Consider the following 23,743-nt stretch of genomic DNA (forward strand, 5'->3'; position numbering starts at 1 on the left):
GAATGTTCACAGTGTCCAGCAGGACAACACAGAATGTTCACAACGTCCAGCAGAACAACACAGAATGATCACAGTGTCCAGCAGGACAACAGAGAATGTTCACAGTGTCCAGCAGAAGAAAATAGAATGATCACAACGTCCAGCAGAACAACACAGAATGATCACAGTGTCCAGCAGGACATCACATAATGTACACAGTGTCCAGCAGAAGAACACAGAATGTTCGCAACGTCCAGCAGGACAACACAGAATGTTCACAGTGTCCAGCAGAACAACACAGAATGTTCACAGTGTCCAGCAGGGCAACACAGAATGATCACAACGTCCAGGAGGACAGCAAAGACTGTTCACAACATCCAGCAGGACAACACAGAATGTTCACAGTGTCCAGCAGAACAACACAGAATGTTCACAACTTCCAGCAGGAAAACACAGAATGTTCAGAGTGTCCAGAAGGACAACAGAGAATGATCACGACTTCCAGCAGGAATACACAGAATGTTCACAGTGTCCAGCAGGAAAACACAGAATGTTCACAGTGTCCAGCAGGGCAACACAGAATGATCACAACGTCCAGGAGGATAGCAAAGACTGTTCACAACATCCAGCAGGACAACACAGAATGTTCACAGTGTCTAGCAGAACAACACAGAATGATCACAGTGTCCAGCAGAACAACACAGAATGTTCACAGTGTCCAGCAGAACAACACAGAATGTTCACAACGTCCAGCAGGACAAAACAGAATGTTCACAGTGTCCAGCAGGCCGATACAGAACGAAAGCAACTTCCAGCAGGACAACACAGAATGATCACAACATCCAGGAGGACAACAAAGAATGTTCACAACGTCCAGCAGGACAACACAGAATGTTCACTGTGTCCAGCAGAACAACACAGAATGTTCACAACGTCCAGCAGAACAACACAGAATGATCACAGTGTCCAGCCGGACAACACAGAGTGATCACAAAGTCCATCAGAACAACACAGAATGTTCACAACGTCCAGCAGGACAACACAGAATGATCACAGTGTCCAGCAGGACAACACAGAATGTTCACAACGTCCAGCAGGACAACACAGAATGTTCACAACGTCGAGCAGAACAATACAGAATGTTCGCAACATCTAGCAGGACAACACAGGATATTTACAGTGTCCAGCAGGACAACACAGAATGTTCACAATGTCCAGCAGGACAACACAGAATGTTCACAACATCCAGCAGAACAACAGAGAATGTTCACAGTGTCCAGCAGGACAACACAGAATGTTCACAGTGACCAGCAGGACAACACAGGATGTTCGCAATGTCCAGCAGAACAAAACACAATGTTCGCAACGTCCAGGAGGGCAACAGAGAATGTTCAAAACGTCCAGCAGGACAACACAGAATGTTCACAGTGTCCAGCAGAAGAACACAGAATATTCACAACATCCAGGAGGACAACACAGAATGTTCACAACGTCCAGCAGGACAACACAGAATGTTCACAGTGTCCAGCAGGACAAAACAGAATAATCCAGTGTCCAGCAGGACAACACAGAATGTTTACAGTGTCCAGCAGGACAACACAGAATGTTCACAACATCCAGGAGGACAACACAGAATGTTCACAATGTCCAGCAGGACAAAACAGAATGTTTACAATGTCCAGCAAATCAACACAGAATATTCACAGTGTCCAGCAGGACAACACAGAATGTTCACAGTGTGCAGCAGAAGAACACAGAATGTTCACAACGTCCAGAAGGACCACACAGAATGTTCGCAACGTCCAGCAGGACAACACAGAATAATCACAGTGTCCAGCAGGACAACACAGAATGTTCATAGTGTCCCGCAGAACAAAACACAATGATCACAACGTCCAGCAAAAGAACACAGAATGTTCACAACATCCAGGAGGACAACACAGAATGTTCACAACGTCCAGCAGGACAACACAGAATGTTCACAGTGTCCAGCAGAACAACACAGAATGTTCACTGTGTCCAGCAGAAGAACACAGAATGTTCACAACGTCCAGCAGGACAACACAGAATGTTAACAGTGTCTAGCAGAAGAACACAGAATGTTCACAACGTCCAGCAGAACAACACAGAATGTTCACAGTGTCCAGCAGGACAAAACAGAATGTTCACAACGTCCAGCAGGACAACACAGAATGTTCACAACGTCGAGAAGAATAACACAGAATGTTCGCAACATCTAGCAGGACAACACAGGATGTTTACAGTGTCCAGCAGGACAACACAGAATGTTCACATTGTCCAGTAGAGAAAGACAGAATGTTCACAGTGTCCAGCAGAACAACACAGAATGTGTACAACGTCCAGCAGAACAACACAGAATGTTCACAACATCCAGCAGGACAACACAGAATGTTCACAATGTCCAGCAGGACAACACAGAATGTTCACAACGTCCAGCAGGACATCACAGAATGACTAGAGTGTCCAGCAGGACAACACAGAATGTTCGCAACGTCCAGCAGAACAACACAGAATGTTCACACTTCCAGCAGAACAACACACAATGTTCGCAACGTCCAGCAGGACAACACAGAATAATCACAGTGTCCAGCAGGACAACACAGAATGTTCACAGTGCCCAGCAGAACAAAACAGAATTATCACAACGTCCAGCAGTACAACACAGAATGTTCACAGTCCCCAGCAGGACAAAACAGAATAATCACAGTGTCCAGCAAGACGACACAGAATGTTCACAACGTCCAGCAGGACAACACTGAATGTGCACAGTGTCCAGCAGGACAAAACAGAATGTTCACAACGTCCAGCAGGACAACACAGAATGTGCACAGTGTCCAGCAGGACAAAACAGAATGATCACAGAGTCCAGCAGGACAACACAGAATGTTTACAATGTCCAGGAACACAGCACAGAATGTTCACAGTCTCCAGCAGGACAACACAGAATGTTCACAACGTCCAGCAGAACAACACAGAATGTTCACAACGTCCAGCAGAACAACACAGAATGATCACAGTGTCCAGCAGGACAACAGAGAATGTTCACAGTGTCCAGCAGAAGAAAATAGAATGATCACAACGTCCAGCAGAAGAACACAGAATGTTCACAACATACAGGAGGACAACACAGAATGGTCACAACGTCCAGCAGGACAACACAGAATGTTCACATCGTCCAGCAGGACAACACAGAATTTTCTCAAAGTCCAGCAGGACAACACAGAATGTTCACATTGTCCAGTAGAGAAAGACAGAATGTTCACAGTGTCCAGCAGAACAACACAGAATGTGTACAACGTCCAGCAGAACAACACAGAATGTTCACAACATCCAGCAGGACAACACAGAATGTTCACAATGTCCAGCAGGACAACACAGAATGTTCACAACGTCCAGCAGGACATCACAGAATGACTAGAGTGTCCAGCAGGACAACACAGAATGTTCACAACGTCGCGCAGAACAATACAGAATGTTCGCAACATCTAGCAGGACAACACAGGATGTTTACAGTGTCCAGCAGGACAACGCAGATTGCTCAGAGTGTCCAGCAGAACAACACAGAATGTTCGCAACGTCCAGCAGGACAACAGAGAATGTACACAATGTAAAGCAGGAAAACACAGAATGGTCACAACGTCCAGCAGGACAACACAGAATGTTCACATCGTCCAGCAGGACAACACAGAATTTTCTCAAAGTCCAGCAGAACAACACAGAATGTTCACAACGTCCAGCAGGACAAAACAGAATGTTCGCATCGTCCAGCAGTACAACACAGAATGTTCACAACGTCCAGCAGAACAACACACAAAGTTCGCAACGTCCAGCAGGACAACACAGAATAATCACAGTGTCCAGCAGGACAACACAGAATGTTCACAGTGTCCAGCACAACAAAACAGAATTATCACAACGTCCAGCAGAAGAACACAGAATGTTCACAACATCCAGCAGGACAACACAGAATGTTCACAACGTCCAGCAGGACAAAACAGAATGTTCACAGTGTCCAGCAGGACAAAACAGAATGATCACAGTGTCCAGCAGGACGACACAGAATGTTCACAACGTCCAGCAGGACAACACAGAATGTGCACAGTGTCCAGCAGGACAAAACAGAATGATCACAGAGTCCAGCAGGACAACACAGAATGTTTACAATGTCCAGGAACACAGCACAGAATGTTCACAGTCTCCAGCAGGACAACACAGAATGTTCACAACGTCCAGCAGAACAACACAGAATGTTCACAACGTCCAGCAGAACAACACAGAATGATCACAGTGTCCAGCAGGACAACAGAGAATGTTCACAGTGTCCAGCAGAAGAAAATAGAATGATCACAACGTCCAGCAGAAGAATACAGAATGTTCACAACATACAGGAGGACAACACAGAATGTTCACAACGTCCAGCAGGACAACACAGAATGTTCACAACGTCGAGCAGAACAATACAGCATGTTCGCAACATCTAGCAGGACAACACAGGATGTTTACAGTGTCCAGCAGGACAACACAGAATGTTCACAGTGTCCAGCAGGACAACACAGAATGTTCACAACGTCCAGCAGAACAACACAGAATGTTCACAGTGTCCAGCAGGACAAAACAGAATGATCACAGTGTCCAGCAGGTCAACACAGAATGTTCACAACGTCTAGCAGGACAACACAGAATGTTCACAGTGTCCAGCAGGACAAAACAGAATGATCACAGAGTCCAGCAGGACAACACCGAATGTTAACAATGTCCAGCAAAACAGCACAGAATGTTCACAGTGTCCAGCAGGACAACACAGAATGTTCACAACGTCCAGCAGAACAACACAGAATGTTCACAATGTCCAGCAGAACAACACAGAATAATCACAGTGTCCAGCAGGACAACACAGAATGTTCATAGTGTCCCGCAGAACAAAACACAATGATCACAACGTCCAGCAAAAGAACACAGAATGTTCACAACATCCAGGAGGACAACACAGAATGTTCACAACGTCCAGCAGGACAACACAGAATGTTCACAGTGTCCAGCAGAACAACACAGAATGTTCACTGTGTCCAGCAGAAGAACACAGAATGTTCACAACGTCCAGCAGGACAACACAGAATGTTAACAGTGTCTAGCAGAAGAACACAGAATGTTCACAACGTCCAGCAGAACAACACAGAATGTTCACAGTGTCCAGCAGGACAAAACAGAATGATCACAGTGTCCAGCAGGACAACAGAGAATGTTCACAGTGTCCAGCAGAAGAAAATAGAATGATCACAACGTCCAGCAGAAGAATACAGAATGTTCACAACATACAGGAGGACAACACAGAATGTTCACAACGTCCAGCAGGACAACACAGAATGTTCACAACGTCGAGCAGAACAATACAGAATGTTCGCAACATCTAGCAGGACAACACAGGATGTTTACAGTGTCCAGCAGGACAACACAGAATGTTCACAACGTCCAGCAGGACAACACAGAACGACCAGAGTGTCCAGCAGGACAATAAAGAATGTTCGCAACGTCCAGCAGAACAACACAGAATGTTCACAGTGTCCAGCAGGACAACACAGAATGTTTACAGTGTCCAGCAGGGCAACACAGAATGTTTACAATGTCCAGCAAAACAACACAGAATGTTCACAGTGTCCAGCAGGACAACACAGAATGTTCACAGTGTCCAGCAGAAGAACACAGAATGTTCACAACGTCCATCAGGACAACACAGAATGTTCACAGTGTCTAGCAGAAGAACACAGAATGTTCATAACGTCCAGCTGAACAACACAGAATGTTCACAACGTCCAGCAGAACAACACAGAATGATCACAGTGTCCAGCAGGACAACAGAGAATGTTCACAGTGTCCAGCAGAAGAAAATAGAATGATCACAACGTCCAGCAGAAGAACACAGAATGTTCACAGTGTCCAGCAGAAGAACACAGAATGTTCACAACATACAGGAGGACAACACAGAATGTTCGCAACGTCCAGCAGAACAACACAGAATGTTCACAACGTCCAGCAGATCAACACACAATGTTCGCAACATCCAGCAGGACAACACAGAATGTTCACAGTGTCCATCAGAACAACACAGAATGTACACAACGTCCAGCAGGACAACACAGAATGTTCACAGTGTCCAGCAGGACAACACAGAATGTTTACAATGTCCAGCAAAACAACACAGAATGTTCACAGTGTCCAGCAGGACAACACAGAATGTTCACAGTGTCCAGCAGGACAACACAGAATGTTCACAACGTCCAGCAGAACAACACAGAATGATCACAGTGTCCAGCAGGACAACAGAGAATGTTCACAGTGTCCAGCAGAAGAAAATAGAATGATCACAACGTCCAGCAGAACAACACAGAATGATCACAGTGTCCAGCAGGACATCACATAATGTACACAGTGTCCAGCAGAAGAACACAGAATGTTCGCAACGTCCAGCAGGACAACACAGAATGTTCACAGTGTCCAGCAGAACAACACAGAATGTTCACAGTGTCCAGCAGGGCAACACAGAATGATCACAACGTCCAGGAGGACAGCAAAGACTGTTCACAACATCCAGCAGGACAACACAGAATGTTCACAGTGTCCAGCAGAACAACACAGAATGTTCACAACTTCCAGCAGGAAAACACAGAATGTTCAGAGTGTCCAGAAGGACAACAGAGAATGATCACGACTTCCAGCAGGAATACACAGAATGTTCACAGTGTCCAGCAGGAAAACACAGAATGTTCACAGTGTCCAGCAGGGCAACACAGAATGATCACAATGTCCAGGAGGATAGCAAAGACTGTTCACAACATCCAGCAGGACAACACAGAATGTTCACAGTGTCCAGCAGAACAACACAGAATGTTCACAGTGTCCAGCAGAACAACACAGAATGTTCACAACGTCCAGCAGGACAAAACAGAATGTTCACAGTGTCCAGCAGGCCGATACAGAACGAAAGCAACTTCCAGCAGGACAACACAGAATGATCACAACGTCCAGGAGGACAACAAAGAATGTTGACAACGTCCAGCAGGACAACACAGAATGTTCACTGTGTCCAGCAGAACAACACAGAATGTTCACAACGTCCAGCAGAACAACACAGAATGATCACAGTGTCCAGCCGGACAACACAGAGTGATCACAAAGTCCATTAGAACAACACAGAATGTTCACAACGTCCAGCAGGACAACACAGAATGATCACAGTGTCCAGCAGGACAACACAGAATGTTCACAACGTCCAGCAGGACAACACAGAATGTTCACAACGTCGAGCAGAACAATACAGAATGTTCGCAACATCTAGCAGGACAACACAGGATATTTACAGTGTCCAGCAGGACAACACAGAATGTTCACAATGTCCAGCAGGACAACACAGAATGTTCACAACATCCAGCAGAACAACAGAGAATGTTCACAGTGTCCAGCAGGACAACACAGAATGTTCACAGTGACCAGCAGGACAACACAGGATGTTCGCAATGTCCAGCAGAACAAAACACAATGTTCGCAACGTCCAGGAGGGCAACAGAGAATGTTCAAAACGTCCAGCAGGACAACACAGAATGTTCACAGTGTCCAGCAGAAGAACACAGAATATTCACAACATCCAGGAGGACAACACAGAATGTTCACAACGTCCAGCAGGACAACACAGAATGTTCACAGTGTCCCGCAGAACAAAACACAATGATCACAACGTCCAGCAAAAGAACACAGAATGTTCACAACATCCAGGAGGACAACACAGAATGTTCACAACGTCCAGCAGGACAACACAGAATGTTCACAGTGTCCAGCAGAACAACACAGAATGTTCACTGTGTCCAGCAGTAGAACACAGAATGTTCACAACGTCCAGCAGGACAACACAGAATGTTAACAGTGTCTAGCAGAAGAACACAGAATGTTCACAACGTCCAGCAGAACAACACAGAATGTTCACAGTGTCCAGCAGGACAACACAGAATGTTCACAACGTCGAGAAGAATAACACAGAATGTTCGCAACATCTAGCAGGACAACACAGGATGTTTACAGTGTCCAGCAGGACAACACAGAATGTTCACATTGTCCAGTAGAGAAAGACAGAATGTTCACAGTGTCCAGCAGAACAACACAGAATGTGTACAACGTCCAGCAGAACAACACAGAATGTTCACAACATCCAGCAGGACAACACAGAATGTTCACAATGTCCAGCAGGACAACACAGAATGTTCACAACGTCCAGCAGGACATCACAGAATGACTAGAGTGTCCAGCAGGACAACACAGAATGTTCGCAACGTCCAGCAGAACAACACAGAATGTTCACACTTCCAGCAGAACAACACACAATGTTCGCAACGTCCAGCAGGACAACACAGAATAATCACAGTGTCCAGCAGGACAACACAGAATGTTCACAGTGCCCAGCAGAACAAAACAGAATTATCACAACGTCCAGCAGTACAACACAGAATGTTCACAGTCCCCAGCAGGACAAAACAGAATAATCACAGTGTCCAGCAGGACGACACAGAATGTTCACAACGTCCAGCAGGACAACACAGAATGTGCACAGTGTCCAGCAGGACAAAACAGAATGTTCACAACGTCCAGCAGGACAACACAGAATGTGCACAGTGTCCAGCAGGAGAAAACAGAATGATCACAGAGTCCAGCAGGACAACACAGAATGTTTACAATGTCCAGGAACACAGCACAGAATGTTCACAGTCTCCAGCAGGACAACACAGAATGTTCACAACGTCCAGCAGAACAACACAGAATGTTCACAACGTCCAGCAGAACAACACAGAATGATCACAGTGTCCAGCAGGACAACAGAGAATGTTCACAGTGTCCAGCAGAAGAAAATAGAATGATCACAACGTCCAGCAGAACAACACAGAATGATCACAGTGTCCAGCAGGACAACACATAATGTACACAGTGTCCAGCAGAAGAACACAGAATGTTCGCAACGTCCAGCAGGACAACACAGAATGTTCACACTGTCCAGCAGAACAACACAGAATGTTCACAGTGTCCAGCAGGGCAACACAGAATGATCACAACGTCCAGCAGAACAACACAGAATGATCACAGTGTCCAGCAGGACAACAGAGAATGTTCACAGTGTCCAGCAGAAGAAAATAGAATGATCACAACGTCCAGCAGAAAAACACAGAATGTTCACAGTGTCGAGCAGAAGAACACAAAATGTTCACAACATACAGGAGGACAACACAGAATGTTCGCAACGTCCAGCAGAACAACACAGAATGTTCACAACGTCCAGCAGATCAACACACAATGTTCGCAACATCCAGCAGGACAACACAGAATGTTCACAGTGTCCAGCAGGACAACACAGAATGTTCACAACGTCTAGCAGAACAACACAAAATGTTCACAGTGTCCAGCAGGACAAAACAGAATGATCACAGTGTCCAGCAGGACAACACAGAATGTTCACAACGTCCAGCAGGACAACACAGAATGTTCACAGTGTCCAGCAGGACAACACAGAATGTTCACAACGTCCAGCAGAACAACACAGAATGTTCACAACGTCCAGCAGAACAACACAGAATGATCACAGTGTCCAGCAGGACAACAGAGAATGTTCACAGTGTCCAGCAGAAGAAAATAGAATGATCACAACGTCCAGCAGAAGAACACAGAATGTTCACAACATACAGGAGGACAACACAGAATGTTCACAACGTCCAGCAGGACAACACAGAATGTTCACAACGTCGAGCAGAACAATACAGAATGTTCGCAACATCTAGCAGGACAACACAGGATGTTTACAGTGTCCAGCAGGACAACACAGAATGTTCACAATGTCCAGCAGGACAACACAGAATGTTCACAGTGTCCAGCAGGACAACACAGAATGTTCACAGTGACCAGCAGGACAACACAGGATGTTCGCAACGTCCAGCAGAACAAAACACAATGTTCACAACGTCCAGCAGGACAACACAGAATGTTCAAAACGTCCAGCAGGACAACAGAGAATGTTCACAACGTCCAGCAGGACAACACAGAATGTTCAAAATGTCCCGCAGGACAACAGAGAATGTTCGCAACGTCCAGCAGAACAACACAGAATGTTCACAGTATCCAGCAGGACAGAAGAGAATGTTCACAACGTCCAGCAGGACAACACAGAAGGACCACAGTGTCCAGCAGAACAACACAGAATGTTCGCAACGTCCAGCAGAACAACACAGAATGTTCACCACGTCCAGCAGGACAACACAGAATGTTCACAGTGTCCAGCAGAACAACACAGAATGTTCACAGTGTCCAGCAGAACGACACAGAATGTTCACAGTGTCCAGTAGAGAAAGACAGAATGTTCACAGTGTCCAGCAGAACAACATGGAATGTGTACAACGTCCAGCAGAACAACACTGAATGTTCACAACATCCAGCAGGACAACACAGAATGTTCACAATGTCCAGCAGGACAACACAGAATGTTCACAACGTCCAGCAGGACAACACAGAATGACCAGAGTGTCCAGCAGGACAATAAAGAATGTTCGCAACGTCCAGCAGAACAACACAGAATGTTCACAGTGTCCAGCAGGACAACACAGAATGTTTACAGTGTCCAGCAGGGCAACACAGAATGTTTACAATGTCCAGCAAAACAACACAGAATGTTCACAGTGTCCAGCAGGACAACACAGAATGTTCACAGTGTCCAGCAGAAGAACACAGAATGTTCACAACATCCAGGAGGACAACACAGAATGTTCACAACGTCCAGCAGGACAACACAGAATGTTCACAGTGTCCAGCAGAACAACACAGAATGTTCACTGTGTCCAGCAGTAGAACACAGAATGTTCACAACGTCCAGCAGGACAACACAGAATGTTAACAGTGTCTAGCAGAAGAACACAGAATGTTCACAACGTCCAGCAGAACAACACAGAATGTTCACAGTGTCCAGCAGGACAACACAGAATGTTCACAACGTCGAGAAGAATAACACAGAATGTTCGCAACATCTAGCAGGACAACACAGGATGTTTACAGTGTCCAGCAGGACAACACAGAATGTTCACATTGTCCAGTAGAGAAAGACAGAATGTTCACAGTGTCCAGCAGAACAACACAGAATGTGTACAACGTCCAGCAGAACAACACAGAATGTTCACAACATCCAGCAGGACAACACAGAATGTTCACAATGTCCAGCAGGACAACACAGAATGTTCACAACGTCCAGCAGGACATCACAGAATGACTAGAGTGTCCAGCAGGACAACACAGAATGTTCGCAACGTCCAGCAGAACAACACAGAATGTTCACACTTCCAGCAGAACAACACACAATGTTCGCAACGTCCAGCAGGACAACACAGAATAATCACAGTGTCCAGCAGGACAACACAGAATGTTCACAGTGCCCAGCAGAACAAAACAGAATTATCACAACGTCCAGCAGTACAACACAGAATGTTCACAGTCCCCAGCAGGACAAAACAGAATAATCACAGTGTCCAGCAGGACGACACAGAATGTTCACAACGTCCAGCAGGACAACACAGAATGTGCACAGTGTCCAGCAGGACAAAACAGAATGTTCACAACGTCCAGCAGGACAACACAGAATGTGCACAGTGTCCAGCAGGAGAAAACAGAATGATCACAGAGTCCAGCAGGACAACACAGAATGTTTACAATGTCCAGGAACACAGCACAGAATGTTCACAGTCTCCAGCAGGACAACACAGAATGTTCACAACGTCCAGCAGAACAACACAGAATGTTCACAACGTCCAGCAGAACAACTCAGAATGATCACAGTGTCCAGCAGGACAACAGAGAATGTTCACAGTGTCCAGCAGAAGAAAATAGAATGATCACAACGTCCAGCAGAACAACACAGAATGATCACAGTGTCCAGCAGGACAACACATAATGTACACAGTGTCCAGCAGAAGAACACAGAATGTTCGCAACGTCCAGCAGGACAACACAGAATGTTCACACTGTCCAGCAGAACAACACAGAATGTTCACAGTGTCCAGCAGGGCAACACAGAATGATCACAACGTCCAGCAGAACAACACAGAATGATCACAGTGTCCAGCAGGACAACAGAGAATGTTCACAGTGTCCAGCAGAAGAAAATAGAATGATCACAACGTCCAGCAGAAAAACACAGAATGTTCACAGTGTCCAGCAGGACAACACAGAATGTTCACAGTGTCCAGCAGAAGAACACAGAATGTTCACAACATCCAGGAGGACAACACAGAATGTTCACAACGTCCAGCAGGACAACACAGAATGTTCACAGTGTCCAGCAGAACAACACAGAATGTTCACTGTGTCCAGCAGTAGAACACAGAATGTTCACAACGTCCAGCAGGACAACACAGAATGTTAACAGTGTCTAGCAGAAGAACACAGAATGTTCACAACGTCCAGCAGAACAACACAGAATGTTCACAGTGTCCAGCAGGACAACACAGAATGTTCACAACGTCGAGAAGAATAACACAGAATGTTCGCAACATCTAGCAGGACAACACAGGATGTTTACAGTGTCCAGCAGGACAACACAGAATGTTCACATTGTCCAGTAGAGAAAGACAGAATGTTCACAGTGTCCAGCAGAACAACACAGAATGTGTACAACGTCCAGCAGAACAACACAGAATGTTCACAACATCCAGCAGGACAACACAGAATGTTCACAATGTCCAGCAGGACAACACAGAATGTTCACAACGTCCAGCAGGACATCACAGAATGACTAGAGTGTCCAGCAGGACAACACAGAATGTTCGCAACGTCCAGCAGAACAACACAGAATGTTCACACTTCCAGCAGAACAACACACAATGTTCGCAACGTCCAGCAGGACAACACAGAATAATCACAGTGTCCAGCAGGACAACACAGAATGTTCACAGTGCCCAGCAGAACAAAACAGAATTATCACAACGTCCAGCAGTACAACACAGAATGTTCACAGTCCCCAGCAGGACAAAACAGAATAATCACAGTGTCCAGCAGGACGACACAGAATGTTCACAACGTCCAGCAGGACAACACAGAATGTGCACAGTGTCCAGCAGGACAAAACAGAATGTTCACAACGTCCAGCAGGACAACACAGAATGTGCACAGTGTCCAGCAGGAGAAAACAGAATGATCACAGAGTCCAGCAGGACAACACAGAATGTTTACAATGTCCAGGAACACAGCACAGAATGTTCACAGTCTCCAGCAGGACAACACAGAATGTTCACAACGTCCAGCAGAACAACACAGAATGTTCACAACGTCCAGCAGAACAACACAGAATGATCACAGTGTCCAGCAGGACAACAGAGAATGTTCACAGTGTCCAGCAGAAGAAAATAGAATGATCACAACGTCCAGCAGAACAACACAGAATGATCACAGTGTCCAGCAGGACAACACATAATGTACACAGTGTCCAGCAGAAGAACACAGAATGTTCGCAACGTCCAGCAGGACAACACAGAATGTTCACACTGTCCAGCAGAACAACACAGAATGTTCACAGTGTCCAGCAGGGCAACACAGAATGATCACAACGTCCAGCAGAACAACACAGAATGATCACAGTGTCCAGCAGGACAACAGAGAATGTTCACAGTGTCCAGCAGAAGAAAATAGAATGATCACAACGTCCAGCAGAAAAACACAGAATGTTCACAGTGTCGAGCAGAAGAACACAAAATGTTCACAACATACAGGAGGACAACACAGAATGTTCGCAACGTCCAGCAGAACAACACAGAATGTTCACAACGTCCAGCAGATCAACACACAATGTTCGCAACATCCAGCAGGACAACACAGAATGTTCACAGTGTCCAGCAGGACAACACAGAATGTTCACAACGTCTAGCAGAACAACACAAAATGTTCACAGTGTCCAGCAGGACAAAACAGAATGATCACAGTGTCCAGCAGGACAACACAGAATGTTCACAACGTCCAGCAGGACAACACAGAATGTTCACAGTGTCCAGCAGGACAACACAGAATGTTCACAACGTCCAGCAGAACAACACAGAATGTTCACAACGTCCAGCAGAACAACACAGAATGATCACAGTGTCCAGCAGGACAACAGAGAATGTTCACAGTGTCCAGCAGAAGAAAATAGAATGATCACAACGTCCAGCAGAAGAACACAGAATGTTCACAACATACAGGAGGACAACACAGAATGTTCACAACGTCCAGCAGGACAACACAGAATGTTCACAACGTCGAGCAGAACAATACAGAATGTTCGCAACATCTAGCAGGACAACACAGGATGTTTACAGTGTCCAGCAGGACAACACAGAATGTTCACAATGTCCAGCAGGACAACACAGAATGTTCACAGTGTCCAGCAGGACAACACAGAATGTTCACAGTGACCAGCAGGACAACACAGGCTGTTCGCAACGTCCAGCAGAACAAAACACAATGTTCACAACGTCCAGCAGGACAACACAGAATGTTCAAAACGTCCAGCAGGACAACAGAGAATGTTCACAACGTCCAGCAGGACAACACAGAATGTTCAAAATGTCCCGCAGGACAACAGAGAATGTTCGCAACGTCCAGCAGAACAACACAGAATGTTCACAGTGTCCAGCAGGACAGAACAGAATGTTCACAACGTCCAGCAGGACAACACAGAAGGACCACAGTGTCCAGCAGAACAACACAGAATGTTCGCAACGTCCAGCAGAACAACACAGAATGTTCACCACGTCCAGCAGGACAACACAGAATGTTCACAGTGTCCAGCAGAACAACACAGAATGTTCACAGTGTCCAGCAGAACGACACAGAATGTTCACAGTGTCCAGTAGAGAAAGACAGAATGTTCACAGTGTCCAGCAGAACAACATGGAATGTGTACAACGTCCAGCAGAACAACACTGAATGTTCACAACATCCAGCAGGACAACACAGAATGTTCACAATGTCCAGCAGGACAACACAGAATGTTCACAACGTCCAGCAGGACAACACAGAATGACCAGAGTGTCCAGCAGGACAATAAAGAATGTTCGCAACGTCCAGCAGAACAACACAGAATGTTCACAGTGTCCAGCAGGACAACACAGAATGTTTACAGTGTCCAGCAGGGCAACACAGAATGTTTACAATGTCCAGCAAAACAACACAGAATGTTCACAGTGTCCAGCAGGACAACACAGAATGTTCACAGTGTCCAGCAGAAGAACACAGAATGTTCACAACGTCCATCAGGACAACACAGAATGTTCACAGTGTCTAGCAGAAGAACACAGAATGTTCATAACGTCCAGCTGAACAACACAGAATGTTCACAACGTCCAGCAGAACAACACAGAATGATCACAGTGTCCAGCAGGACAACAGAGAATGTTCACAGTGTCCAGCAGAAGAAAATAGAATGATCACAACGTCCAGCAGAAGAACACAGAATGTTCACAGTGTCCAGCAGAAGAACACAGAATGTTCACAACATACAGGAGGACAACACAGAATGTTCGCAACGTCCAGCAGAACAACACAGAATGTTCACAACGTCCAGCAGATCAACACACAATGTTCGCAACATCCAGCAGGACAACACAGAATGTTCACAGTGTCCATCAGAACAACACAGAATGTACACAACGTCCAGCAGGACAACACAGAATGTTCACAGTGTCCAGCAGGACAACACAGAATGTTTACAATGTCCAGCAAAACAACACAGAATGTTCACAGTGTCCAGCAGGACAACACAGAATGTTCACAGTGTCCAGCAGGACAACACAGAATGTTCACAACGTCCAGCAGAACAACACAGAATGATCACAGTGTCCAGCAGGACAACAGAGAATGTTCACAGTGTCCAGCAGAAGAAAATAGAATGATCACAACGTCCAGCAGAACAACACAGAATGATCACAGTGTCCAGCAGGACATCACATAATGTACACAGTGTCCAGCAGAAGAACACAGAATGTTCGCAACGTCCAGCAGGACAACACAGAATGTTCACAGTGTCCAGCAGAACAACACAGAATGTTCACAGTGTCCAGCAGGGCAACACAGAATGATCACAACGTCCAGGAGGACAGCAAAGACTGTTCACAACATCCAGCAGGACAACACAGAATGTTCACAGTGTCCAGCAGAACAACACAGAATGTTCACAACTTCCAGCAGGAAAACACAGAATGTTCAGAGTGTCCAGAAGGACAACAGAGAATGATCACGACTTCCAGCAGGAATACACAGAATGTTCACAGTGTCCAGCAGGAAAACACAGAATGTTCACAGTGTCCAGCAGGGCAACACAGAATGATCACAATGTCCAGGAGGATAGCAAAGACTGTTCACAACATCCAGCAGAACAACACAGAATGTTCACAGTGTCCAGCAGAACAACACAGAATGTTCACAACGTCCAGCAGGACAAAACAGAATGTTCACAGTGTCCAGCAGGCCGATACAGAACGAAAGCAACTTCCAGCAGGACAACACAGAATGATCACAACGTCCAGGAGGACAACAAAGAATGTTCACAACGTCCAGCAGGACAACACAGAATGTTCACTGTGTCCAGCAGAACAACACAGAATGTTCACAACGTCCAGCAGAACAACACAGAATGATCACAGTGTCCAGCCGGACAACACAGAGTGATCACAAAGTCCATTAGAACAACACAGAATGTTCACAACGTCCAGCAGGACAACACAGAATGATCACAGTGTCCAGCAGGACAACACAGAATGTTCACAACGTCCAGCAGGACAACACAGAATGTTCACAACGTCGAGCAGAACAATACAGAATGTTCGCAACATCTAGCAGGACAACACAGGATATTTACAGTGTCCAGCAGGACAACACAGAATGTTCACAATGTCCAGCAGGACAACACAGAATGTTCACAACATCCAGCAGAACAACAGAGAATGTTCACAGTGTCCAGCAGGACAACACAGAATGTTCACAGTGACCAGCAGGACAACACAGGATGTTCGCAATGTCCAGCAGAACAAAACACAATGTTCGCAACGTCCAGGAGGGCAACAGAGAATGTTCAAAACGTCCAGCAGGACAACACAGAATGTTCACAGTGTCCATCAGAAGAACACAGAATATTCACAACATCCAGGAGGACAACACAGAATGTTCACAACGTCCAGCAGGACAACACAGAATGTTCACAGTGTCCCGCAGAACAAAACACAATGATCACAACGTCCAGCAAAAGAACACAGAATGTTCACAACATCCAGGAGGACAACACAGAATGTTCACAACGTCCAGCAGGACAACACAGAATGTTCACAGTGTCCAGCAGAACAACACAGAATGTTCACTGTGTCCAGCAGTAGAACACAGAATGTTCACAACGTCCAGCAGGACAACACAGAATGTTAACAGTGTCTAGCAGAAGAACACAGAATGTTCACAACGTCCAGCAGAACAACACAGAATGTTCACAGTGTCCAGCAGGACAAAACAGAATGTTCACAACGTCCAGCAGGACAACACAGAATGTTCACAACGTCGAGAAGAATAACACAGAATGTTCGCAACATCTAGCAGGACAACACAGGATGTTTACAGTGTCCAGCAGGACAACACAGAATGTTCACATTGTCCAGTAGAGAAAGACAGAATGTTCACAGTGTCCAGCAGAACAACACAGAATGTGTACAACGTCCAGCAGAACAACACAGAATGTTCACAACATCCAGCAGGACAACACAGAATGTTCACAATGTCCAGCAGGACAACACAGAATGTTCACAACGTCCAGCAGGACATCACAGAATGACTAGAGTGTCCAGCAGGACAACACAGAATGTTCGCAACGTCCAGCAGAACAACACAGAATGTTCACACTTCCAGCAGAACAACACACAATGTTCGCAACGTCCAGCAGGACAACACAGAATAATCACAGTGTCCAGCAGGACAACACAGAATGTTCACAGTGCCCAGCAGAACAAAACAGAATTATCACAACGTCCAGCAGTACAACACAGAATGTTCACAGTCCCCAGCAGGACAAAACAGAATAATCACAGTGTCCAGCAGGACGACACAGAATGTTCACAACGTCCAGCAGGACAACACAGAATGTGCACAGTGTCCAGCACGACAAAACAGAATGTTCACAACGTCCAGCAGGACGACACAGAATGTGCACAGTGTCCAGCAGGACAAAACAGAATGATCACAGAGTCCAGCAGGACAACACAGAATGTTTACAATGTCCAGGAACACAGCACAGAATGTTCACAGTCTCCAGCAGGACAACACAGAATGTTCACAACGTCCAGCAGAACAACACAGAATGTTCACAACGTCCAGCAGAACAACACAGAATGATCACAGTGTCCAGCAGGACAACAGAGAATGTTCACAGTGTCCAGCAGAAGAAAATAGAATGATCACAACGTCCAGCAGAACAACACAGAATGATCACAGTGTCCAGCAGGACAACACATAATGTACACAGTGTCCAGCAGAAGAACACAGAATGTTCGCAACGTCCAGCAGGACAACACAGAATGTTCACACTGTCCAGCAGAACAACACAGAATGTTCACAGTGTCCAGCAGGGCAACACAGAATGATCACAACGTCCAGCAGAACAACACAGAATGATCACAGTGTCCAGCAGGACAACAGAGAATGTTCACAGTGTCCAGCAGAAGAAAATAGAATGATCACAACGTCCAGCAGAAAAACACAGAATGTTCACAGTGTCGAGCAGAAGAACACAAAATGTTCACAACATACAGGAGGACAACACAGAATGTTCGCAACGTCCAGCAGAACAACACAGAATGTTCACAACGTCCAGCAGATCAACACACAATGTTCGCAACATCCAGCAGGACAACACAGAATGTTCACAGTGTCCAGCAGAACAACACAGAATGTTCACAGTGTCCAGCAGGACAACACAGAATGTTCACAACGTCTAGCAGAACAACACAAAATGTTCACAGTGTCCAGCAGGACAAAACAGAATGATCACAGTGTCCAGCAGGACAACACAGAATGTTCACAACGTCCAGCAGGACAACACAGAATGTTCACAGTGTGCAGCAGGACAACACAGAATGTTCACAACGTCCAGCAGAACAACACAGAATGTTCACAACGTCCAGCAGAACAACACAGAATGATCACAGTGTCCAGCAGGACAACAGAGAATGTTCACAGTGTCCAGCAGAAGAAAATAGAATGTTCACAACGTCCAGCAGAACAACACAGGATGTTTACAGTGTCCAGCAGGACAACACAGAATGTTCACAATGTCCAGCAGGACAACACAGAATGTTCACAGTGTCCAGCAGGACAACACAGAATGTTCACAGTGACCAGCAGGACAACACAGGCTGTTCGCAACGTCCAGCAGAACAAAACACAATGTTCACAACGTCCAGCAGGACAACACAGAATGTTCAAAACGTCCAGCAGGACAACAGAGAATGTTCACAACGTCCAGCAGGACAACACAGAATGTTCAAAATGTCCCGCAGGACAACAGAGAATGTTCGCAACGTCCAGCAGAACAACACAGAATGTTCACAGTGTCCAGCAGGACAGAACAGAATGTTCACAACGTCCAGCAGGACAACACAGAAGGACCACAGTGTCCAGCAGAACAACACAGAATGTTCGCAACGTCCAGCAGAACAACACAGAATGTTCACCACGTCCAGCAGGACAACACAGAATGTTCACAGTGTCCAGCAGAACAACACAGAATGTTCACAGTGTCCAGCAGAACGACACAGAATGTTCACAGTGTCCAGTAGAGAAAGACAGAATGTTCACAGTGTCCAGCAGAACAACATGGAATGTGTACAACGTCCAGCAGAACAACACTGAATGTTCACAACATCCAGCAGGACAACACAGAATGTTCACAATGTCCAGCAGGACAACACAGAATGTTCACAACGTCCAGCAGGACAACACAGAATGACCAGAGTGTCCAGCAGGACAATAAAGAATGTTCGCAACGTCCAGCAGAACAACACAGAATGTTCACAGTGTCCAGCAGGACAACACAGAATGTTTACAGTGTCCAGCAGGGCAACACAGAATGTTTACAATGTCCAGCAAAACAACACAGAATGTTCACAGTGTCCAGCAGGACAACACAGAATGTTCACAGTGTCCAGCAGAAGAACACAGAATGTTCACAACGTCCATCAGGACAACACAGAATGTTCACAGTGTCTAGCAGAAGAACACAGAATGTTCATAACGTCCAGCTGAACAACACAGAATGTTCACAACGTCCAGCAGAACAACACAGAATGATCACAGTGTCCAGCAGGACAACAGAGAATGTTCACAGTGTCCAGCAGAAGAAAATAGAATGATCACAACGTCCAGCAGAAGATCACAGAATGTTCACAGTGTCCAGCAGAAGAACACAGAATGTTCACAACATACAGGAGGACAACACAGAATGTTCGCAACGTCCAGCAGAACAACACAGAATGTTCACAACGTCCAGCAGATCAACACACAATGTTCGCAACATCCAGCAGGACAACACAGAATGTTCACAGTGTCCATCAGAACAACACAGAATGTACACAACGTCCAGCAGGACAACACAGAATGTTCACAGTGTCCAGCAGGACAACACAGAATGTTTACAATGTCCAGCAAAACAACACAGAATGTTCACAGTGTCCAGCAGGACAACACAGAATGTTCACAGTGTCCAGCAGGACAACACAGAATGTTCACAACGTCCAGCAGAACAACACAGAATGATCACAGTGTCCAGCAGGACAACAGAGAATGTTCACAGTGTCCAGCAGAAGAAAATAGAATGATCACAACGTCCAGCAGAACAACACAGAATGATCACAGTGTCCAGCAGGACATCACATAATGTACACAGTGTCCAGCAGAAGAACACAGAATGTTCGCAACGTCCAGCAGGACAACACAGAATGTTCACAGTGTCCAGCAGAACAACACAGAATGTTCACAGTGTCCAGCAGGGCAACACAGAATGATCACAACGTCCAGGAGGACAGCAAAGACTGTTCACAACATCCAGCAGGACAACACAGAATGTTCACAGTGTCCAGCAGAACAACACAGAATGTTCACAACTTCCAGCAGGAAAACACAGAATGTTCAGAGTGTCCAGAAGGACAACAGAGAATGATCACGACTTCCAGCAGGAATACACAGAATGTTCACAGTGTCCAGCAGGCCAATACAGAACGAAAGCAACTTCCAGCAGGACAACACAGAATGATCACAACGTCCAGGAGGACAACAAAGAATGTTCACAACGTCCAGCAGGACAACACAAAATGTTCACTGTGTCCAGCAGAACAACACAGAATGTTCACAACGTCCAGCAGAACAACACAGAATGATCACAGTGTCCAGCCGGACAACACAGAGTGATCACAAAGTCCATCAGAACAACACAGAATGTTCACAACGTCCAGCAGGACAACACAGAATGATCACAGTGTCCAGCAGGACAACACAGAATGTTCACAACGTCCAGCAGGACAACACAGAATGTTCACAACGTCGAGCAGAACAATACAGAATGTTCGCAACATCTAGCAGGACAACACAGGATATTTACAGTGTCCAGCAGGACAACACAGAATGTTCACAATGTCCAGCAGGACAACACAGAATGTTCACAACATCCAGCAGAACAACAGAGAATGTTCACAGTGTCCAGCAGGACAACACAGAATGTTCACAGTGACCAGCAGGACAACACAGGATGTTCGCAATGTCCAGCAGAACAAAACACAATGTTCGCAACGTCCAGGAGGGCAACAGAGAATGTTCAAAACGTCCAGCAGGACAACACAGAATGTTCACAGTGTCCAGCAGAAGAACACAGAATATTCACAACATCCAGGAGGACAACACAGAATGTTCACAACGTCCAGCAGGACAACACAGAATGTTCACAGTGTCCCGCAGAACAAAACACAATGATCACAACGTCCAGCAAAAGAACACAGAATGTTCACAACATCCAGGAGGACAACACAGAATGTTCACAACGTCCAGCAGGACAACACAGAATGTTCACAGTGTCCAGCAGAACAACACAGAATGTTCACTGTGTCCAGCAGAAGAACACAGAATGTTCACAACGTCCAGCAGGACAACACAGAATGTTAACAGTGTCTAGCAGAAGAACACAGAATGTTCACAACGTCCAGCAGAACAACACAGAATGTTCACAGTGTCCAGCAGGACAAAACAGAATGTTCACAACGTCCAGCAGGACAACACAGAATGTTCACAACGTCGAGAAGAATAACACAGAATGTTCGCAACATCTAGCAGGACAACACAGGATGTTTACAGTGTCCAGCAGGACAACACAGAATGTTCACATTGTCCAGTAGAGAAAGACAGAATGTTCACAGTGTCCAGCAGAACAACACAGAATGTGTACAACGTCCAGCAGAACAACACAGAATGTTCACAACATCCAGCAGGACAACACAGAATGTTCACAATGTCCAGCAGGACAACACAGAATGTTCACAACGTCCAGCAGGACATCACAGAATGACTAGAGTGTCCAGCAGGACAACACAGAATGTTCGCAACGTCCAGCAGAACAACACAGAATGTTCACACTTCCAGCAGAACAACACACAATGTTCGCAACGTCCAGCAGGACAACACAGAATAATCACAGTGTCCAGCAGGACAACACAGAATGTTCACAGTGCCCAGCAGAACAAAACAGAATTATCACAACGTCCAGCAGTACAACACAGAATGTTCACAGTCCCCAGCAGGACAAAACAGAATAATCACAGTGTCCAGCAGGACGACACAGAATGTTCACAACGTCCAGCAGGACAACACAGAATGTGCACAGTGTCCAGCAGGACAAAACAGAATGTTCACAACGTCCAGCAGGAGAACACAGGATGTGCACAGTGTCCAGCAGGACAAAACAGAATGATCACAGAGTCCAGCAGGACAACACAGAATGTTTACAATGTCCAGGAACACAGCACAGAATGTTCACAGTCTCCAGCAGGACAACACAGAATGTTCACAACGTCCAGCAGAACAACACAGAATGTTCACAACGTCCAGCAGAACAACACAGAATGATCACAGTGTCCAGCAGGACAACAGAGAATGTTCACAGTGTCCAGCAGAAGAAAATAGAATGATCACAACGTCCAGCAGAACAACACAGAATGATCACAGTGTCCAGCAGGACAACACATAATGTACACAGTGTCCAGCAGAAGAACACAGAATGTTGGCAACGTCCAGCAGGACAACACAGAATGTTCACAGTGTCCAGCAGAACAACACAGAATGTTCACAGTGTCCAGCAGGGCAACACAGAATGATCACAACGTCCAGCAGAACAACACAGAATGATCACAGTGTCCAGCAGGACAACAGAGAATGTTCACAGTGTCCAGCAGAAGAAAATAGAATGATCACAACGTCCAGCAGAAAAACACAGAATGTTCACAGTGTCCAGCAGAAGAACACAGAATGTTCACAACATACAGGAGGACAACACAGAATGTTCGCAACGTCCAGCAGAACAACACAGAATGTTCACAACGTCCAGCAGATCAACACACAATTTTCGCAACATCCAGCAGGACAACACAGAATGTTCACAGTGTCCAGCAGAACAACACAGAAT

The sequence above is a fragment of the Mobula birostris genome, chromosome 2, assembly GCF_030028105.1.
Source record: "Mobula birostris isolate sMobBir1 chromosome 2, sMobBir1.hap1, whole genome shotgun sequence".
Lineage (NCBI taxonomy): Eukaryota > Metazoa > Chordata > Chondrichthyes > Myliobatiformes > Myliobatidae > Mobula > Mobula birostris.